The sequence below is a fragment of the Ostrea edulis genome, chromosome 5, assembly GCF_947568905.1.
Source record: "Ostrea edulis chromosome 5, xbOstEdul1.1, whole genome shotgun sequence".
Lineage (NCBI taxonomy): Eukaryota > Metazoa > Mollusca > Bivalvia > Ostreida > Ostreidae > Ostrea > Ostrea edulis.
The window spans coordinates 88,653,403-88,673,438 of record NC_079168.1 but is presented as its reverse complement, the minus strand read 5'-3'; the positions used below and the strand labels follow the sequence as shown (position 1 = coordinate 88,673,438).

General features: G+C 37.6%; 1 protein-coding gene across 6 annotated transcripts in view; it reads left to right on the top strand.

The window, feature by feature from the left end:
• Positions 1 to 2,384: 2,384 nt before the first annotated feature.
• Positions 2,385 to 20,036, top strand: part of LOC125652147 (hemicentin-1-like) — a 59,063-nt gene continuing 41,411 nt past the window's right edge. For 2 of the 6 annotated variants that reach the window (XM_048881139.2, XM_056139196.1), the window contains exon 1: positions 2,395 to 2,656. The gene's annotated coding sequence lies outside the window, so the exon portion shown is untranslated. Of the gene's footprint in view, positions 2,657 to 4,153; positions 4,584 to 18,901; positions 18,971 to 20,036 lie in introns of those variants that run through there. The other 4 variants (XM_048881132.2, XM_056139197.1, XM_048881137.2 and 1 more) reach the window with 4 other exon arrangements.

Below are 20,036 nucleotides of genomic sequence, written 5' to 3'. Positions count from 1 at the left end.
AGTAAAAAACTATATACGCATGCTAACACGCTTACATTTTACATACGCATATTTTAGAATTTTTGACATATATGCTATTAAACTTTAATTGAATGCAAAGTAGAATTCATATTTGTAATTGATAAATACCGGTGTTGCTTAGCTAACAAAGGCATTTAATATGGGGTTATAAAATTTCGTCCATTGAAAATGAAGCCTTAAAATCAATCTCTACCCAGAGTTGTCGTTCCTTGCTCTCACATACACCTCTGTCAACGTCTCGAGGGTATTACAAACTTTTTGTTAAATGGCACGTATGCTTAAATAAAGTATGGTTTCGACTTCAGTTACAAAAACATACGGAAATGAATAAATAATGAGCAGATGTCAAGTCTTTTTGTAGCACAAGACAGTGGCGGATTTAAGCCCCCCACTAACATTTTCAAAATTAAGGTAAATCGTGGTCGCTTGTTTAGAAAAATGTAAACGATAAAAGAAGTAATAATTTCTTCCACTTTCAGAGCAATAAATGACAAAATCTTTTGATTTATTGAATTACTTTCATTGGGAGAACTTACTTTTTTCCCCCAAAAAACCCATAAAATTTGCGTCATTTTGATTCACTCTATCAAAAGTGACAGAAAATAGTAAAAATTACTACATAGGAGACATATTTGAAGCCCTATAAAATCTGTAAAATCCCGGGGCTTTCAAGGGCTTCGCCCCCTGGGTCCCCACCAGGGATTGGGGTGAAACACGGATATTGGGTTGTTCTATTGCACCAGGTCTCTGCATAGCATACAAAGGTAAATGAAGAATGCATAGTAATTGGGGAAAACTACAATTTATATAAATAATTGCAAAGTACAGCTGGACAAGTCTATCGTTATTTCCATTCATTGTACCAGTGTTGTAATGAACAAATTATTTCATGCTACTTTCTTAATATGAGCACATTTAATCCATAAATCCATGTTTATAAGCAACGCTTTGTAACGTAAAATTTTTGCGTTATAACGCGAAAATTACGCATTTATTCGCGAAAGTTACGAGTTTCAATTTGCAAAAGTTACGCAATATAACGTAAAGTACGCGTTAATTCGCGAAAGGTTTGCGTTGTTACTTGAAAGTTTCGCGTTTATTCGCGGAAGTTTTGCGTTATAACGCGAAAAAATATCAGCTACGAAAATGAGCTCTATGGACTTTCGTACGTTTTGGAGTGCAATGGAGAAATAAATCATATCTTTAAATTCAACCCATCTTTAAAACCTATTTCTACAGCGCATAAAAAATACATTCTGTATATTTGAAAATTCTTGTCCAAAAATCTAAGCTCATTTCAAAATTAGATAAGCCTTCCATGTTCAGATTCCGTTTTAATTAAGTTGTTGTTGTCAGCAGGTCGTTGTAGACTGTGGATTGTTATTCGGAGTATCCTGCAGCGTTATCACAAGGGTTGCAATGCACAAAGTATAAGAAATACCGCCCTTTTCTTCTTTTTCGTGCTAATAATGAAGTACAGTTCTAAGTTCTGTATTAAAAAAGTGTTACATTTTTTAAAAGATTGTCATAGTTCTTAGATTTGATTATACATGTAGGTTGGTGGTTCTTTTTAAAACTTATTCCTTCTTCTTTGCTTTGTTTATATTTTCAAAGCTTGCATGTGTAAAAACTGAAAATAGCAACCAAGCTAACTAGGTTATGTAGCAGATTCTTAAAATTAATTTCATTTTCAATGATGGTATAAATTGAGGTACTATACGCCAGCATATACTCGTAAATACTTCATGAAGCGCGTTAACGGTTCATGAAGCGTATTTTGGCGTGAAGAGTTGCTGTTCATACCCTTATTTATTTGCCAATTTACACGTGTATTTACATTTTACTAATTTTCGCCATACGCACGTTGTTCACATTCAGGAAGAAAAGGCCTTTATTTCAATTGGTAAAGGTACATTGGAAGTATGAATATAGAAACTTACTGCGTAAACTATCACATTCTGAAATAGACTTGCCAAAAGAAATGGACATTTTTCATTGTGGGTTACGAGACGACTACATCTCGCAATAAATGTGGCATTTCTTACATAACTCAGAAAGTCCGGAATGTCGCCGCAGTGTTCAAATATTTCAGTAACCCCCATGCTTTGTATTTCTTGACCTGTTGTTCGTTTGAAACTCCCAACCTCGACAAAATTCAATTCTTCATTATTCTTAATGCGCCTAATTAATTTTTTTCAAAGTAAATCCACTTCGTTGCCTGTCGCGGATTTTTCGGGCCGGACCCCATGTGAGGAAGCTCTCGGCGAAACAGTGATTTTAAATTGAGGTGTGTTTGATTGGCACGCTGTAGGTTTCCGTCACAGCATGAAGATGAAAACCACATCACCCTTTCTTACCGAGATTCCGTGGATTCTATTGGATGGTTGCTTACACAGCGCGTGAAATTTGGTCGCGTGCAATCCATCGTCAGCAGTTGAATTGAAATTCATCACCGTTGGATGTAAATGAAGAAAATCTAGTAAAATAAACACGGGAAACTGTCAATATTTAATGACCAGTGACCAAGCAGAAGGATTTGACACGATACAGCACAAATAATTGAGATACGGCAAGAATGATAGACCGGGAGTAGGACTAGGATCGCCATTAGCGGGAATTTAGCGAGAATGAGCAGGTGAGATACTCTATCTAGTTTACTTGTCAATTTTTGCTGCGTGATCATTCTAATAAAACTTAGGCAAAGAATCAGCAGTAGGTCTTGGAAAGATAACAGTGCAATGATAGAGGTGATGCGCTGATTTTCGTTTTGGTCTGAAATTGCCTTCCTAAACATAAAAATTGATGCAACAGAAATTTTAATTGTACGTAAAATTTTTAAGTTGTATTTTCAATTTGGCATGATGATAGCTTCGATAGTTATTGAATAACGCAACCTGGCTTTGAGAACTAACAAAACTTATTATCTGATAATAACGGTATCTGTTTTAAGTAACACTTCATCATGCGATCGGCATCACTAGATTACATAGAAGCTCAGATTATAACGGGTTATTTGAGGAAAATAACGACATTAAACTAGATATTGATCACAAATATCTGTCCAAAAGCCTGCTAACCATTCGACAATCTGACAAAGAGATTATTACGGTGATTGTCTAACGCAGGCCTCAAGTTCGTGCGGACTCAACAGCCGAATGACTCCGAAATATTGGTATCGCGACTGTCTTTGCATATGCGTAAGATTGACGTTACCAAGAATTGAACAAGTATCGCAAATTTTGAGCAGATGTACAAGATATATGAGGTACATTTGTAATTAAGTCGTGAATCCTTATATTAGACTTAATGTTTTCAAACAGGGGAAAAACACCTGACGCAATTAAAATTAAAAAAACCCAACAACACACAATTCGAATGTCAGAAATGATACAAGAAGAACAGGATGGGGATCTGGTTTCCCGTTTTCATATATAAACGTATTACGCTGAATCGCCGTGATTGATTCATTTGTAGACGTTTATATGGCATTAGGCAAACCAGAAGGTCAAGAACTTGCAACAAGAAGTCGAAAAACCAATTACAGGACAGCCCTGCACTAGAAATGAACAGAAAATTTAATTAAGTTCACTATTTTTTTTCCTGATTTACTTCTCCATTTCTGTATGAGGGGATTAGAGAGTGGACATATAGGAGAGTCCGACCCTCTTCATGAGTTTCCATGACGATAGCGGCGGTTATTTGTATGGCAGATATGTATCAACGAAATCGACTCTGGGGTTAAAAAAAAAACTGCCGCTGGTCCTGGTTAATAGAACTAGTATATATTCTCTTTTCTGTGGCCTTATCAGATAAATATTCGTTACAGCACTTGAACATTATCTTGGCAAATGACCATATTTCTAATTAAATGAAGAACTCTTTGTGACTTCAAACAAACAGCATCAATCTTGCCGATATTGTATGTGCATGGCGGTGATTCTTCAACGCCAGCTTCCATCTCATCTTTTCCTTCTCATAACAAAAACTAAACATCTCAAAATTAAAGCTAACTTGCATTAGTTATTCACAATATCGTAGACAACATGCAATGAGTCTGATAATTTAATGAATGTGTGGGTAATTAGATAAGCTGCTAATATTGTGGGGGTATAGTCATTAAGTGCTTTAGAATTTATAAATGAGTTTACGGAGTTACCTACGTGTATTTCAATATACGGAAAGTGAGGCGGTGTAAGTAAACTACAGATCGAACTTGATCGGAACAATAGTAACCGGCAGGATATCGCTCAAAAACAAGACATTTCTATCGACGTTTCACTCCACGCAGTCGTGGATTAATTTTGATACATTGGATTTTTTATTTATAAGTATATGTACTTACAGTTGTACATTACAGAAACCCCTAGATTGAATGAGTGTGTAAAATGCTGGTGATTATGAATTCGTTCTATTCTATTGGAAATCTGTGACTTTGCAATCTGTAGTAGGAAGTCTTTAAAAAGCGATAGTGTACTAGTGATATATAATTATATACCTTACAACGGCTGTACCTTTAGTTCATTTCGACTAAAAATCAACGATAAAGGACAAATGTGTTCTAGGTGAGTATATTTTCTCCATTCATTGACCAACAGAACTTGTTGTTGTCTGCGTGCAGTGTTATCATACCTTTAACTTCGGTTCCTGCTCATCAAAACCTGCATTTGGTCTCCAATAATGATACTTGGCAAAATAACGATTTCCAGACAATTTCACCACTATTATTAATTATATTAAGGTCATGCGCAACGTTTCTCAATCTTGTATTGTTTTTCGTGACACTTCAGGTACAATTCACTTGCATCTTATCTTGTTTCTAAAAGAAAACCCTCGAGGTTATTATCGAGTTAACATATTTTGACAGTTCCTCAGTTTCCTGGTTAATTGTGGCAAGTAAAACTGTAAAATAAAATATCATGTATTACAGAAGATTGTGCATGTATATATATGAACATTATTAAGTTTTTGTAGCATAGATGTAGATAACTTGGAGATCGAGCCCGGTATCCTTGCAACACTAATTAGGTGATTTAACCACTTGGCTACTAATGCTATATAGTAATATCATTAAAATATAAACGTTAAACCCTTTTTAAATGATACAAGAACTTTTTATATCGAGGAGAGGAAAAAATAGATTTACATCGACAGAAAACGGGGAGAATTCCAAAGATGGCCATGGATGTGTCGCACGAAATGGAAGTGGTTTGCGAGGAAAATTGTATTGTATGGTCTCTATGATGTTCAAAACAATTTATTTTCAATAGCAGGCCCATTTCGTAGGTCTCTTGTGCGATTCCCCACGATTGGCTTTCAAAAAGCCCTTACATAATCGTGGGAATTTCTATCACTGTCTTACGATTATTCCATCATTTTGTCTCCGTTTGGTGACAGTCGTCTGCTAATCCTCTCTTGCGGCAGTGCACAGCCGCTGTCTGCATATTAGCTGCAATAATGTAGCCCTCTCTGATTTTTTTTTTTTTTTTTTTAAGGGAGAGGGCTTCAACTCCTTAGGATCTCCGTGATGGTGCAAATGCGGGAGTGATTCACTCCCGCAACATTTGCGCTCATTTTAAACATTTCCTGACTTTCTTTACGTAAATAAAATGACATTCTATGTTTCTTAGTCAATATATAAATTTACAACCTGCAATTTAAAATTTGTGAGGGTCTATTCTACCGTTTTCAACAATTTCGATAAATTCCAATTTCTCGATTCATATTTGTGCGCCATGTTTGATGTAGTGAAGTTTCAACTTCCGATTGTCAAGTCATTTGCATATGCCATATAAGGTAGTATTTACATCAATGGAGAAGTATGGAGGCGAAAGCTATTTCGTCGGTATTGAAAAGGTTTGAATTTAATATCAAGTTAAAAACCGAACAGCAGAGTGTAAATTCTTTCTGCAACAATATGATTTTCCTTTCTTTGTCGAAGTGGCTCGAGTAACTACATTTTCGCGCTGATTGTCAATTTGGGTTTTTCATTAGATCCACCTACGAGATCTCGCGATAACAATCATGGCGGAGCAGACGAAGAATTTTGCATGCTGTACATTATATTTAATGAAAAACACCTTTATTAGAGATGCCCGAGCACAAAGTTGGTACTCCTTTTGGTGTAAACAACATTTGGGACTAATACACAGAGTTTATTATCGGTTATTCATAAAATTATTTTGCACCATTACGGAGATCCTATGGAATTGTAGCCCTATCCCGAAAACGTCAGAATTAAAAAAAATTGGATAGGGCTACATTATTGCAGCTATCTGCATATATACTTCCGCATCGTAGAACTGTCGCATATGTTGAGCATTCATTAGTCATAACGTCGCGCGATGACTGAGAAGAACATTGACTATCGTAGTCGTGCTAGAATCCACCAAACGTGGAAAATAAAATAAAATAATGAAATCATAGGATGAATGTGACGCATGTTATAATCTCTTCCGTTGTGTGTGTTTCCCCAGCACTATTTTCTCCCGCTCAATGATTTCCGTAATGGCGATGACTAATTTTGTTATTGTAAACCCCTTCATGGTGTGACGGGTGTAATTGGTATAATATGTCCATTGCGTATTTCAGATTTAAAGAAAATTGACATAATCAGTGAAATATAATTGCATTAATGTATGAAGGTTCTGAAAAAGTAAAATGGGCTAAATGTATGACTGCATCAATTTTTTTTTGGTGTAAAGCCTTTGAAAGAGATTTCAAGCCATCGAATGTATACACTCACACTTAATGTTTGAATGAAAGTAACGATAGAGATTCCAGACAGGGACCAGAAGCTTACTATTGACAGTACGTCCGTCACTTTCGCTCAAGTCTTATCTTTCCGCTCTCAGATTCCTTCATTGATATGCATCGTGGCAAAGAGAGCCCGAAAAAACATGTCAACAGCATCTTCAGACACGCACCAAGAGAAAATTCTTTGGATTTCGATTGAGGATGAAAAGATTAACAGTATTTGTAACTTCATTTGATGGAAAATCCATTATTTCTTTTGCAATCTGATTTGATGTGTCCCGTTTAGGTTTTAGTACCACGTATATCCCTCTGTGACAGTGGGAATTTTAATTATTCAGACTGTGTTTGGTTACTGTCAATTGTCGAATGGAAGCGTTGACAATGCTGCCTTGAGCCCAATTATACGATACTCATAAATTTTGTGAAAACATTACGTAATTGGTTTGTCATCACGTGGATGATCCAAACTTGATTAGTCGAAATTGAACCAAATTGTAATCCGTTTTACTGTGTCCAATATCGTCATGTCACACGTCATCAAAGCTACCGGAGACCCTCTCCGTCGCGAGTCATCAAACCTATCGAGCTCCCTCAGGAGTAAAGAAGTAAAATTGAAGATCATCTTACCACCGATCGAAGCACACATTTAGAATTTCGTTAAATTGTGAAAAGCAAAATGCATTTAGACATCTGTTTGCTTCATCAATTTTACATATTGTTTAAAATGTATTTAACTGAGCGTTTCTGACCAAAGTTTGTCCGTCGTTTATTTGTTAACTTTTTAGCTCACCTGAACCGAAGGTTCAGGTGAGCTAAAAACGAAAATAAAAATAAAAATAAAAAAAACCTATGACCCCCTATTGTGGCCCCATCCGATCCCCGGGGGCCATGATTTTAACAATTTAGAATCTGTACTATATCAGGAAGCTTTCATATAAATCTCAGCTTTTCTGGCTCAGTGGTTCTTGGGAAGAAGATTTTTAAAGATTTTTCCTATATATTTGTATGTAAAATTTTGAACCCCTATTGTGGCCCCATCCGACCCCCAGGGGCCATGATTTTAAAAATTTAGAATCTGTACTATATCAGAAAGCTTTCATATAAATCTCAGCTTTTCTGGCTCAGTGGTTCTTGGGAAGAAGATTTTTAAAGATTTTTCATATATATTTGTATGTAAAACTTTGACCCCCTATTGTGGCCCCATCCGACCCCCGGGGGCCATGATTTTAACAATTTATAATCTGCACTATATCAGGAAGCTTTCATATAAATCTCATGATCACATTTTGTCCTGCGTCCGTCTGTCTGTCTGTTCGTCTGTCCGTAAACTTTTCACATTTTCGACTTCTTCTCCAGAACCACTGGGCCAATTTCAACCTAACTTGGCCAAAAGCATCCTTGGGTGAAGGGCTTTCAAGTTTGTTCAAATGAAGGGCCATGTCCCTTTCAAAGGGGAGATAATCACAAAAATAGGGTGGGGTCATTTAAAAATCTTCTTCTCAAGAACCACTAAGCCAGAAAAGCTGAGATTTACATGAAAGCTTCCTGACATAATGTAGATTTAAGTTTGTTCAAATCATGGGCCCCTGGGGTTGGATGGGGCCACAATAGGGGATCAAAGTTTTACATACAAATATATAGGAAAAATCTTTAAAAATCTTCTTCTCAAGAACCACTAAGCCAGAAAAACTGATTTTTACATGAAAACTTTCTGACATTGTGCAGATTCAAGTTTGTTCAAATCATGGCCCCCGGGGATAAGATGGGGCCCCAAGGGGTGGATCAAAGTTTTACACACAAATATATAGGGAATAACTTTAAAAATCTTCTTCTCAAGAACCACTAAGCCAGAAAAGCTGAGATTTATATGAAAGCTTCCTGACATAGTGCAGATTCAAGTTTGTTCAAATCATGGCCCCCGGGGATAAGATGGGGCCCCAAGGGGTGGATCAAAGTTTTACACACAAATATATAGGGAAAAACTTTAAAAATCTTCTTCTCAAGAACCACTAAGCCAGAAAAGCTGATTTTTACATGAAAACTTTCTGACATAGTGCAGATTCAAGTTTGTTCAAATCATGGCCCCCGGGGATAAGATGGGCCCCAAGGGGGGATCAAAGTTTTACACACAAAAATATAGGGAAAAACTTTAAAAATCTTCTTCTCAAGAACCACTAAGCCAGAAAAGCTGAGATTTATATGAAAGCTTCCTGACATAGTGCAGATTCAAGTTTGTTAGGTCACCTGAATTCATTCAGGTGACCTATTGCTATCTGTTTTTGTCCGTCGTCGTGCGTCGTGCGTTAACATTTGAACATTTTCAGCTTCTTCTCTGAAACCCCTGAACCAATTTCAACCAATTTTGGCATATAGCATCTGTGGATGAAGGGGAACAAAAATTGTGAAATTCGTGGTCCCTGCCCCCCTGGGGCCTGAGGGGTGGGGCAAAAACCATCAAAATGAGTAATTTTAAAAAATCTTCTTCTTTACTCCTGGACATCAAGAAGCCAAACTGTGGGCATAATTATAATGAGCATTGAGCCCTCTACCAAAATTGTGAAATTCATGGCCCCTGGGGCAGGGGTTCTTGTGTTAGGGTGGGGCTCTATTGGTCATATAGTGAAAATGGCAAAAACCATCAAAATGAGTGTAATTTTAAAAAATCTTCTTCTTTACTCCTGGACATCAAGAAGCCAAACTGTGGGCATAATTATAATGAGCATTGAGCCCTCTACCAAAATTGTGAAATTCATGGCCCCTAGGGCAGGGGTTCTTGTGTTAGGGTGGGGCTCTATTGGTCATATAGTGAAAATGTAGAAATTCTTTGAAAATCTTCTCTGTCTCTGGGTATTAAGTAGACAAACTAATAGCATGGTAATGATGAGCAAGGATGCCTCTTTATACCCCCCGCAACAAGTTGTAGGGGGGTATACTGGAATCGAGTTGTCCGTCTGTCCGTCCGTCTGTAGATGCAATGGTTTCTGGGCTCTAAAGCATTATCCTTTCCACCTACCGTCACCATATCATATATATGGACTACCCATGGGATGAAGATGTTCCCTATCGATTTTGAGGTCAAAGGTCAAGCACACTGGACATCGAAGTAGCAATATGGTTTCCGGGCTCTAAAGTGTTATCCTTTCCACCTACAGTCACCATATCATACATATGGACTACCCATAGGATGAAGATGTTCCCTATCGATTTTAGGGTCAAAAGGTCAAAGGTCAAGTGCACTGGACATTGAAGTAGTAATATGGTTTCCGGGCTCTAAAGCGTTATCCTTTCCACCTACAGTCACCATATCAAACATATGGACTACCCATGGGATGAAGATGTTCCCTATCGATTTTAGGGTCAAAAGGTCAAAGGTCAAGTGCACTGGACATTGAAGTAGTAATATGGTTTCCGGGCTCTAAAGCGTTATCCTTTCCACCTACAGTCACCATATCAAACATATGGACTACCCATGGGATGAAGATGTTCCCTATCGACTTTGGGGTCAAAAGGTCAAAGGTCATGCGCACTGGACATCGAAGTAGCAACACTCAGAAAAGAGGTAGTTTATACCTATTACCAACACCCTTTGGGAGATTGGGGTAAGCGGGGGGTATTCTTAGTGAGCATTGCTCACAGTACCTCTTGTTAAAAATTGTGAAATTCATGGCCCCTGGATCAGGGGTTCTGGTGCTAGGGTGGGACTCTATAAGTCATATAGTGAAAATGCATTATTTCTTTGAAAATCTTCTTCTCTGTCCTTGGGTATTAAGTAGACAAACCAATAGCATGATTATGATGAGCAAGGATGCCTCTTTCAAAATTGTGAAATTTATGGCCCCTGGGTCAGGGGTTCTGGTATTAGGGTGGGGCCCTATTGATCATATAGTGAAAATGCATTTTATTTCTTTGAAAATCTTCTCTGCTGCTGGGTATTAAGTAGACAAACTAATAGTATGATAATGATGATCAAGGATGCTTCTTTCAAAACTGAAATTTATGGCCCCTGGGTCAGGGGTTCTGGTGCAAAGGCGGGGCTGACCACATAGCTATTCAATGTTTCTTCCATCCAAAAGTAAAATTCTTATATTTAAACACAAACCTAATTCAAACATTGGAAGGTTGTTACATGATACTCAGGTGACCTATAAGGCCCCTGGGCCTCTTGTTCAAATCATGGCCCCCGGGGATAAGATGGGGCCCCAAGGGGTGGATCAAAGTTTTACACACAAATATATAGGGAAAAACTTTAAAAATCTTCTTCTCAAGAACCACTAATCCAGAAAAGCTGATTTTTACATGAAAACTTTCTGACATAGTGCAGATTCAAGTTTGTTCAAATCATGGCCCCCGGGGATAAGATGGGCCCCAAGGGGGGATCAAAGTTTTACACACAAAAATATAGGGAAAAACTTTAAAAATCTTCTTCTCAAGAACCACTAAGCCAGAAAAGCTGAGATTTACATCAGATTCAAGTTTGTTCAAATCATGGCCCCCGGGGATAAGATGGGGCCCCAAGGGGTGGATCAAAGTTTTACATACAAATATATAGGGAAAAACTTTAAAAATCTTCTTCTCAAGAACCACTAAGCCAGAAAAGCTGATTTTTACATGAAAACTTTCTGACATAGTGCAGATTCAAGTTTGTTCAAATCATGGGCTCCGGGGGTTGGATGGGGCCACAATAGGGGATCAAAGTTTTACATACAAATATATAGGAAAAATCTTCTTCTCAAGAACCACGGAGTCAGAGAAGCTGATATTTACAAGAAAACTTTCTGACATAGTGCAGATTCAAGTTTGTTCAAATCATGGTCCCCGGGGGGGTAGGATGGGGCCACAAGTGGGGGGGGGGATCAAAGTTTTACATACAAATATAGAAAAAAGCTTTGAAAGAACCATTGGGCCAAAGAAGTTGACATTTACATGAAAGCTTTCTGACATAGTGTAGATTCAAGTTTGCAAAGGGTAGTTTGGGCCATAATAGGGACCAAGGTTTTACATGCAAATATATATGGAAAGTCTTCCGATATGGGCCAAGGTGACTCAGGTGAGCGATGTGGCCCATGGGCCTCTTGTTTGTTTTTTTTGTTGTTGTTGATATAGTGCAGATTCATGTTTGTTAAAATCATGAACCACGGGGATTGGATGGGGCCTCAAGGGGGGCATCAAAGTTTTACATACAAATTTATAGGAAAAATCTTTTAAAATCTTCTTCTCAAGAACCACTGAACCAGAAAAGCTGAGATTTATATGAAAGCTTCCTGATATAGTGCAGATTATAAATTGTTAAGATCATGGCCCCCGGGGGTCGGATGGGGCCACAATAGGGGGTCAAAGTTTTACATACAAATATGTAGGAAAAATCTTTTAAAATCTTCTTCCCAGAACCACTAAGCCAGAAAAGCTGAGATTTATATGAAAGCTTTCTGATATAGTGCAGATTCAGGTTTGTTAAAATCATGGCCCCCTGGGGTAGGATGGGGCCACAATAGGGGATCAAAGTTTTACATACAAATATATAGGAAAAATCTTTAAAAATCTTCTTCTCAAGAACCATTGGGCCAAAGAAGTTCACATTTACATGAAAGCTTTCTGACATAGTGTAGATTCAAGTTTGCAAAAACCATGGCCTCCAGGGGTAGGTTTGGGGCCATAATAGGGACTACGGTTTTACATGCAAATAGATATGGAAAATCTTCTGATATGGACCAAGGTGACTCAGGTGAGCGATGTGGCCCATGGGCCTCTTGTTTACATTTTCTATTTATCGTGAACCACTGGGTTATTTTAACCAAAGTTGCTACAAAACATTGGGTAAAAGGAGTTATTCAAGCCAATTCTGTAAATTCAAAGGAAACGGTGTGTCCCTTTCAAGAGCAGATGAAAATAGGGTTAGTGAAATCTGCTAACTAACCACAGAACCAGAAGAGCCCAAACTTATATGAACGCTCCCTTATGTACTAGAGATCGATTTTGTTCAAATCATGACCCCAGGGCAAATGAGGGGCTCAAATCATGCAAGAAAATTCTGTCAAAATATTCTTTTCTTGAACCACAAAGGTACAATACAATGATTAATTGTATATTGTTTAACGTCCCTCTCGAGAATATTTCGCTCATATGGATGTATTCGCTCATTGCTGGTGAAGGGCTACAAAATTTAGGCCTATGCTCGGCGCGTATGGCCTTTGAGCAGGGAGGAATCTTTATCGTGCCACACCTGCTGTGACACGGGACCTCGGTTTTTGCGGTCTCATCCGAAGGACTTTCCCATTAAGTCGCCTCTTACGACAAGCAAGGGATACTAAGGACCTTATTCTAATCCGGATCTCCACGGTAATCAACTTAATATGCAAGGACCCTCGTGTATTGTAGAATCGTGGTCACACCATGAAGTAAGCAAAAATATCTTGATAATCACACGGAAAAATTGCGTCATTATCAATATGCCATTGTTATCTTCTAGTTTAGATCCAATATTACTAGTTTAGATCCAATATTACTGTGCACTCGTCTATAGTTCTATAATCCATACATGAACATGTAGAAATTTTTTCCTAGGTGAATGATGTGGCCCACGGGCCGATTGTTTGTGCAAAAATGTTCTGTCCTAATAAATAAACATGCAGGCATCCACCTGAAAGTTAGGTGCTATAAAAAGAGGTGTTAAATTAAAATTCATTTTCCGAAGGCCAGAGGGTAGACGCTCACATACTCACAATAAAGAACACGTATGTATATATCATTATGTCAGTGGCAGATCCAAAGACAACTGCGTAGAATATATACTACTCAACATTTGACAAGGATCATAGATATTTTTTTGTTTAAAAAATTAATAACTGCATAACTTGCAATATTGTGTCCAAGTGAAATAAAAAACGACTTCAACAAACTTGCACGTGCATTTCATGCCTTGGGAAATGCGTTTCTCATCACAGTTTATGCTTTTGCTACTATTGCACGATTGGTGTCTGATTCTTTCTAAAATTTCAAACTCACTTGAGTGTTTACACTACGTTTATCAACACAATGCCCCCTCAACGTGTAAGGCGTCGCCTGACGACAGAACAACTGGGCAGATGTATTGGAATGCTTGACACTGGCTATTCACAACGTGACGTTGCAAATGCACTAAACGTCAGCCAAAGCATTGTAAACAGGGCCTGGAACCGACAGCAAACTTTTGGTACAGTAGCACACCGACATGGGGGTGGTCGTCAGAGGTCGACAACCCAACGCCAAGACCATTTTGTGGCTCTTCAGACACGACGCCATCCCTTCTGGACAGCAATCAGCCTACGTAACGACCTCCTGAACGCCTCGGGGGTGAATATGTCCACTCAGACGATACGGAATCGGCTTCACAATGCAGGTCTCAACTCGAGAAGGGGATGTGTTAAGAGTCCCTCTGAATGTTCGACACCGGCGGGAGCGATTGGACTGGGCTGAAGTTCATGTCACTTTTGGACACAGAACGATTGGTTTCAAGTTCTGTTCACCGATGAGACAGACAGGAGACACCGAGTGTGGCGACGACAACGTGAACGTTTCCATGATGCCAACATCAGTGAACATGACCGTTATGGTGGTGGTTCCATCATGGTCTGGGGTGGAATCAGCATGGAAGAACAGATCTTCATGTCCTGGAGAGAGGAACAATGATGGGGGTGCGGTACCGGGATGAGATCCTCGATGTTTACGTCAGACCCTACGCTGGTGCTGTTGGCCCTGAGTTCATCCTGATGGATGATAACGCCCGTCCTCATCGCGCCAGGGTGGTGGAGCAGTACCTTCAGCAGGAGACAATTGTCCGTATGGACTGGCCAGCGCGCTCGCCGGGCTTGAACCCGATTGAGCATGTATGGAACATGCTGCAGGTTGCCCTTTCACGCCGTAGAGCACAACCCACGACTTTGGCAGAGCTCGGAAACGCCCTCGTGGAAGAGTGGAACAACCTTCCCATTGGAAACATCCGGGTGCTTATTGACAGCATGGCTCGACGTTGTCAAGCCGTCATTGATGTAAGGGGAGGCCATACCCGGTATTGACACTTCATCGACTAAGTGTAATGATGGACTATCCCCAAAAACTATGTAATTCTTTCTCTGGTTTGCTGTTAACTTTTTGTAATGAAATGCCTTTTGGTGTATTTATCAGATTTCAAGCATTCCGTATTGATAAAAGTTCATGCCGCTCATGAATTTTCATTCATAGCCTGAGTAAACACGTTTCTGAGTCAAATTTATGTCTTTTGTTATGTTAGTGGTAAATTACACACATATAACCTAGTGATCCTTATCAAATTTTGAGTAGTATATAGTTTAGAGTGGTTACAAAAGGAATACTTTAATTCTAAAATCCGTTATATGTTTAGCTCACCTGAGCTATAAGCTCAAATGAGCTTTTTTACACATGTGATCCGTCTGCCAGTATACTTTGCACATTTTTTATTTCTTCTCTAGAACCACAGGGCCAATTTTAACCAAACTTGCCATAAAGCACTCTTGGCTAATGGGGTATTCAAACTTCTTCTACAAAGGGTCACCCCTTTTTCGAAAGAAATAGTGAAATCATAGGGTATTTTTCAAAACTCTTCTCAAGATCCACTGGACCAGAAAAGACAAGCCTTATGTGAAAGCTTCCTTAAGAATGCAGATTCAAAAATTTTCAATTCATGACCTCCGGGGTTAGCATGGGGCCACAATGGTGGATAAGTTTTACTTGGGATTATGTAGGGAAAATCTTTTAGAATCTTTTTTCTAAATCTTATGAGGAACAGCAGTACCAGGTTGACCCAGGTGAGCGTTGTGACCCATGGGCCTCATTTAGATAACTCAAATAATGTTGAAAGGTACTGGTAGGTTTTTAATAACGCATCAATTCTTGAAAAATACTGTGGGTAGGGTAATTATATAAACTTTATTGCAGAATACGCCCATATGGGTGAAGCAAACAAATGAACAGATCAGGAATAATGAACACTCACATAATTATATAGATACACATACATATATACTATTACTCGCATATCATATGCATGGAAACTACACGTATTTGTGCTACAGATATTCTATGGGAAACTTTGAGCGCAGAGAGTACACGTATTTGACCTGTCTAGCGACATCGAATGCTCTTACCTTTAGAAATGTACATTGCTGTAAATTACCATTACCGTAGGAATAAAACTTGCACCGTGTATGATTTTGAGCAGGAAAGATCGCTCTTTCATTTGCAGATGCACTTAGCACGTGCAACAATATAAATTCTCTCTCTCTCTCTCTCTCTCTCTCTCTCTCTCCGAATTATGATTGCTTTTATCATTACCACTTGACACGTCAGTACAGTATAACCAGCTTAACTCTGTTAATCACACGATACGTCTGGGAGTCTGAGATATTTATTATCCACAGCGGTGTTAACGGTGCATTTTACGTGCCAAATAAATGACTGAAATATCGACCCATTAACGCTTGTAATTAGAAATCATTACAACTGTTGGAAGAAATCTACGGCGCACGATTCTAAAGCCAGCTCCGTGTTCGTAGATTTTTTGTATTATAATAAAAGTATTATCATGGATGAGGAAGTTTGCTGTGAAACACACAGTACTTGTTAGATTACGTGTGTCTTCAGTAGTTATTACCTAAATGGTTTAGATGATGCCGCTCTGTATCAAATGATGTGGAAATTCATTCAAGATGGGAGGGTATACGAAATCGCGTAAACGATTCCACATTTAGATGTTAAAAAGTTTGAAAAATTATTACTTTAACCAGCCTTCCTTTACTCTGATATAACTTAAGTCTGCGTACGGATTTTCCTTGGTGAATTCCTTTAATGACATTATGATCTCAACCATGCATGTCGATATGTAGAACCAAGCAACTCACGAATTTTGCCAAGTTAGGATAATCCTGTAAATGTATCTGAATATTCATATTAATTATAGTTATTAAGGATATTTCTAAACAAGTTAGGATAATCCTGTAAATATATCTGAATATTCATATTAATTATAGTTATTAAGGATATTTCTAAACAAGTTAGGATAATCCTGTAAATATATCTGAATATTCATATTAATTATAGTTATTAAGGATATTAATTATAGTTATTAAGGATATTAATTATAGTTATTAAGGATATTAATTATAGATATTAAGGATATTAATTATAGTTATTAAGGATATTAATTGTAGTTATTAAGGATATTAATTATAGTTATTAAGGATATTAATTGTAGTTATTAAGGATATTAATTGTAGTTATTAAGGATATTAATTATAGTTATTAAAGATATTAATTATAGTTATTAAGGATATTAATTTTAATTATAGTTATTAAGGATATTAATTATAGTTATTAAGGATATTAATTATAGTTATTAAGGATATTAATTGTAGTTATTAAGGATATTAATTATAGTTATTAAAGATATTAATTATAGTTATTAAGGATATTAATTGTAGTTATTAAGGATATTAATTATAGTTATTAAGGATATTAATTGTAGTTATTAAGGATATTAATTATAGTTATTAAGGATATTAATTGTAGTTATTAAGGATATTTCTAAACATTGTTTTAGTGCTCAGTATCACGATACATACAAATCAAAGTAATCGCGACGATACTTAAATAAATACCTAGGACTATGGTACTATACTAGTAAATACCTAGGACTATGGTACTATACTAGGTTTTATGATCGTTTTGTTTTGTATATTTATTACATCACATTCGAGGATTTATATGAAGTACCACAAAATTTCGACCTATGCTCAGCGCTTATAGGGTTGTAGCATTGCTACAAATGCCAACGCCTACCCTGACACGAGATCTCTAATTTCAAAGGTTAAATTCATAAGACCCGTGATTTTCACTTAATTTCGAGTACTTGGCGAAGGTACAGCCACTACTTATGATATAAATCTTCGCTTTGCCGCGGCGTCAGGAAGGACCTACCAGTTGCAAAGCGAGAGTCCTAACCATCGTATAGATCTTGTGTAAACTCTGTGTAAGTATAAGATGGGGGGGGGGGGGGGGGGGGGCATCTTATACTTAAACCCAATGAAAAAAATAACATTTCCAAAATATGTGATTTCCCTGCCGATCACTTTCATGAAAGTTGAAGATAACGAACAGTGATCAATCTCATTAGTCGTTCTGTATTGTGAGTTTCTACTTTGTGTAAGCTTTGATACATAGACATTTATACCAGTATTTCAAAAGTGATCATTTCAAAATCTTACACAAAGATCTGTACACGCTCCCCACACTTCCGGTGCCCGTGCTAACCATAAGGGTACCGCTACTAGATGTTGTATATTATAGTAAATAATTTGGAAGAATAATGTACTGTGATGTCTTTACATATTAGTGGAGTCTGGTGTTTCTATAAAAATTAAAAAGAAAACATACGATTTAACCTCTCAGTTCCCATTCAGGGCCACTTTTGAAAATAGATGTGGTTTCCCACTCCAAACTCCGTAAGAAAAGTTTGGGTAGGTAGGCAGGCAGATATTTTTTAATTGAAGATGTTGAAATTTACAATGGGTTGTTTCTCCAAATGGACTCTAAATACATAATGTAAGGACACCTGTAATGACGGGAACGACGCCACAATATTTTCGGAAATAAACGGAGGGGGGTATCATGGTATAATGAAAAACTTTGAGTCGGAGAGGCGTATTTCAGTTCGGAGGGCAAAGAAACAGGTGTTTTAATCTTAGCCTTTTTATTAGAAATATAATATTCACAGAACATAGACACCATTGTCTTGTCGCTGAATTCGAAACACGCCATCATTGGCTACCCAGTTATCTCCAGAACGTGCATGCATCATATATGGTTACACTGTACCTAAGCTTTAACTTTAATTCAACATAACTCTATTGATCAAAATACTACAGCATAGTTCAACAAGTCTGGCTCTGTTTAATACAACTATCACGGGACCTGATATCCTTGCATACGATTTTGAAATATTCATGAACGATAGTTTGCATTTCATTGCAATTTGCATGTTTGAATTAGCCATCCATAAAAAGTTGATTGGAGCAGGAAATTAACCATTAGAAATATCGCTAAATTTATTTGAGCAACGAAATCAAATTAGAATTCACGGAGCAGTCACTGAATCAAGATATCAGTCTAGCCAGCATACTTGTCCGGAGTTGTAAATCGTATTTAGGTAGGTGCTAGAATTAATTTGAATTGTGTTAGGGTACAGCAGTCTTAAATTTTCAGTCCTTTCCGGAAAACTCGGAAAAAGTGTGGTGGTGACGAGTTAATACGCGAATTTTTAACACTTGGTCGACTGACTCATAATGGTGATGTGCTTTCATCTGACTCGCATTAGCTCCCAAGGGAGCAGTTATTATCCCGAAGTTTAATGAATTGGCAAAATAGAAAATATCCGGGGATCATTATCTTATATTTACTTTCCGTATGAAGAATCTGAAACGAATAATTATTACCTTTTTGTACATCAGTTAGATCCAGTATCAACACAAAAATCTGTATACACTATTTTATTATTAGTTATCGGATAATACTAATTAATTTGCAATATTCCGTTCATGGTCATGGTTTCAAACCATGTAATGATTTTGTGTCTCGCTTCGTAATTGATAATTATTTGAAGAAGTTGATATAATTCCTGATGGATATCTCCGGTTCGAAAGAGCGGAAGAACTTATAATGTTTGGCAAGTTGTGTGATAGAATTAATAGAGGGTTAGAGTCAAAAGTAAACATCATTACAGAGTGCAAACCATTCTAATTCTGATCAATAGGCAAACCTAAGTCATCTTATGGATTAATTAAACCGGCGTGGTTTTTCCCCTTCTCTCCTTCATGTCGATATCAAACTTTCCAACTGGACGAACCGAAGACGAATTGGCAACCCCACATCATCAATTCAAGAAAGGCGCATGATCAGGCAATGCTGTTTTGATTTTTTGATTTATTTCTGACTATCGCCTAAACACTACTGTATCAAGATGACAAATAAATACTGATAAGACATGAACTATTTGTTGGATATTCTTTTCGTAGACACTTTCTTTGTAAGTACAATAAAAGACCACATCGCGTCTGAAGGAACCGCAGCAGCACATGAATAAGCCATTAAATCTCCACAGGAAAATCGCCATGCTTCATTAAAGCTTCAGCTTCAATATGTGTTTATTTTCCTCACCGAGGAGCCACGATTTCGCTTTGTTCTTCATACTTTGGCTAAGATAATATACAGAATTC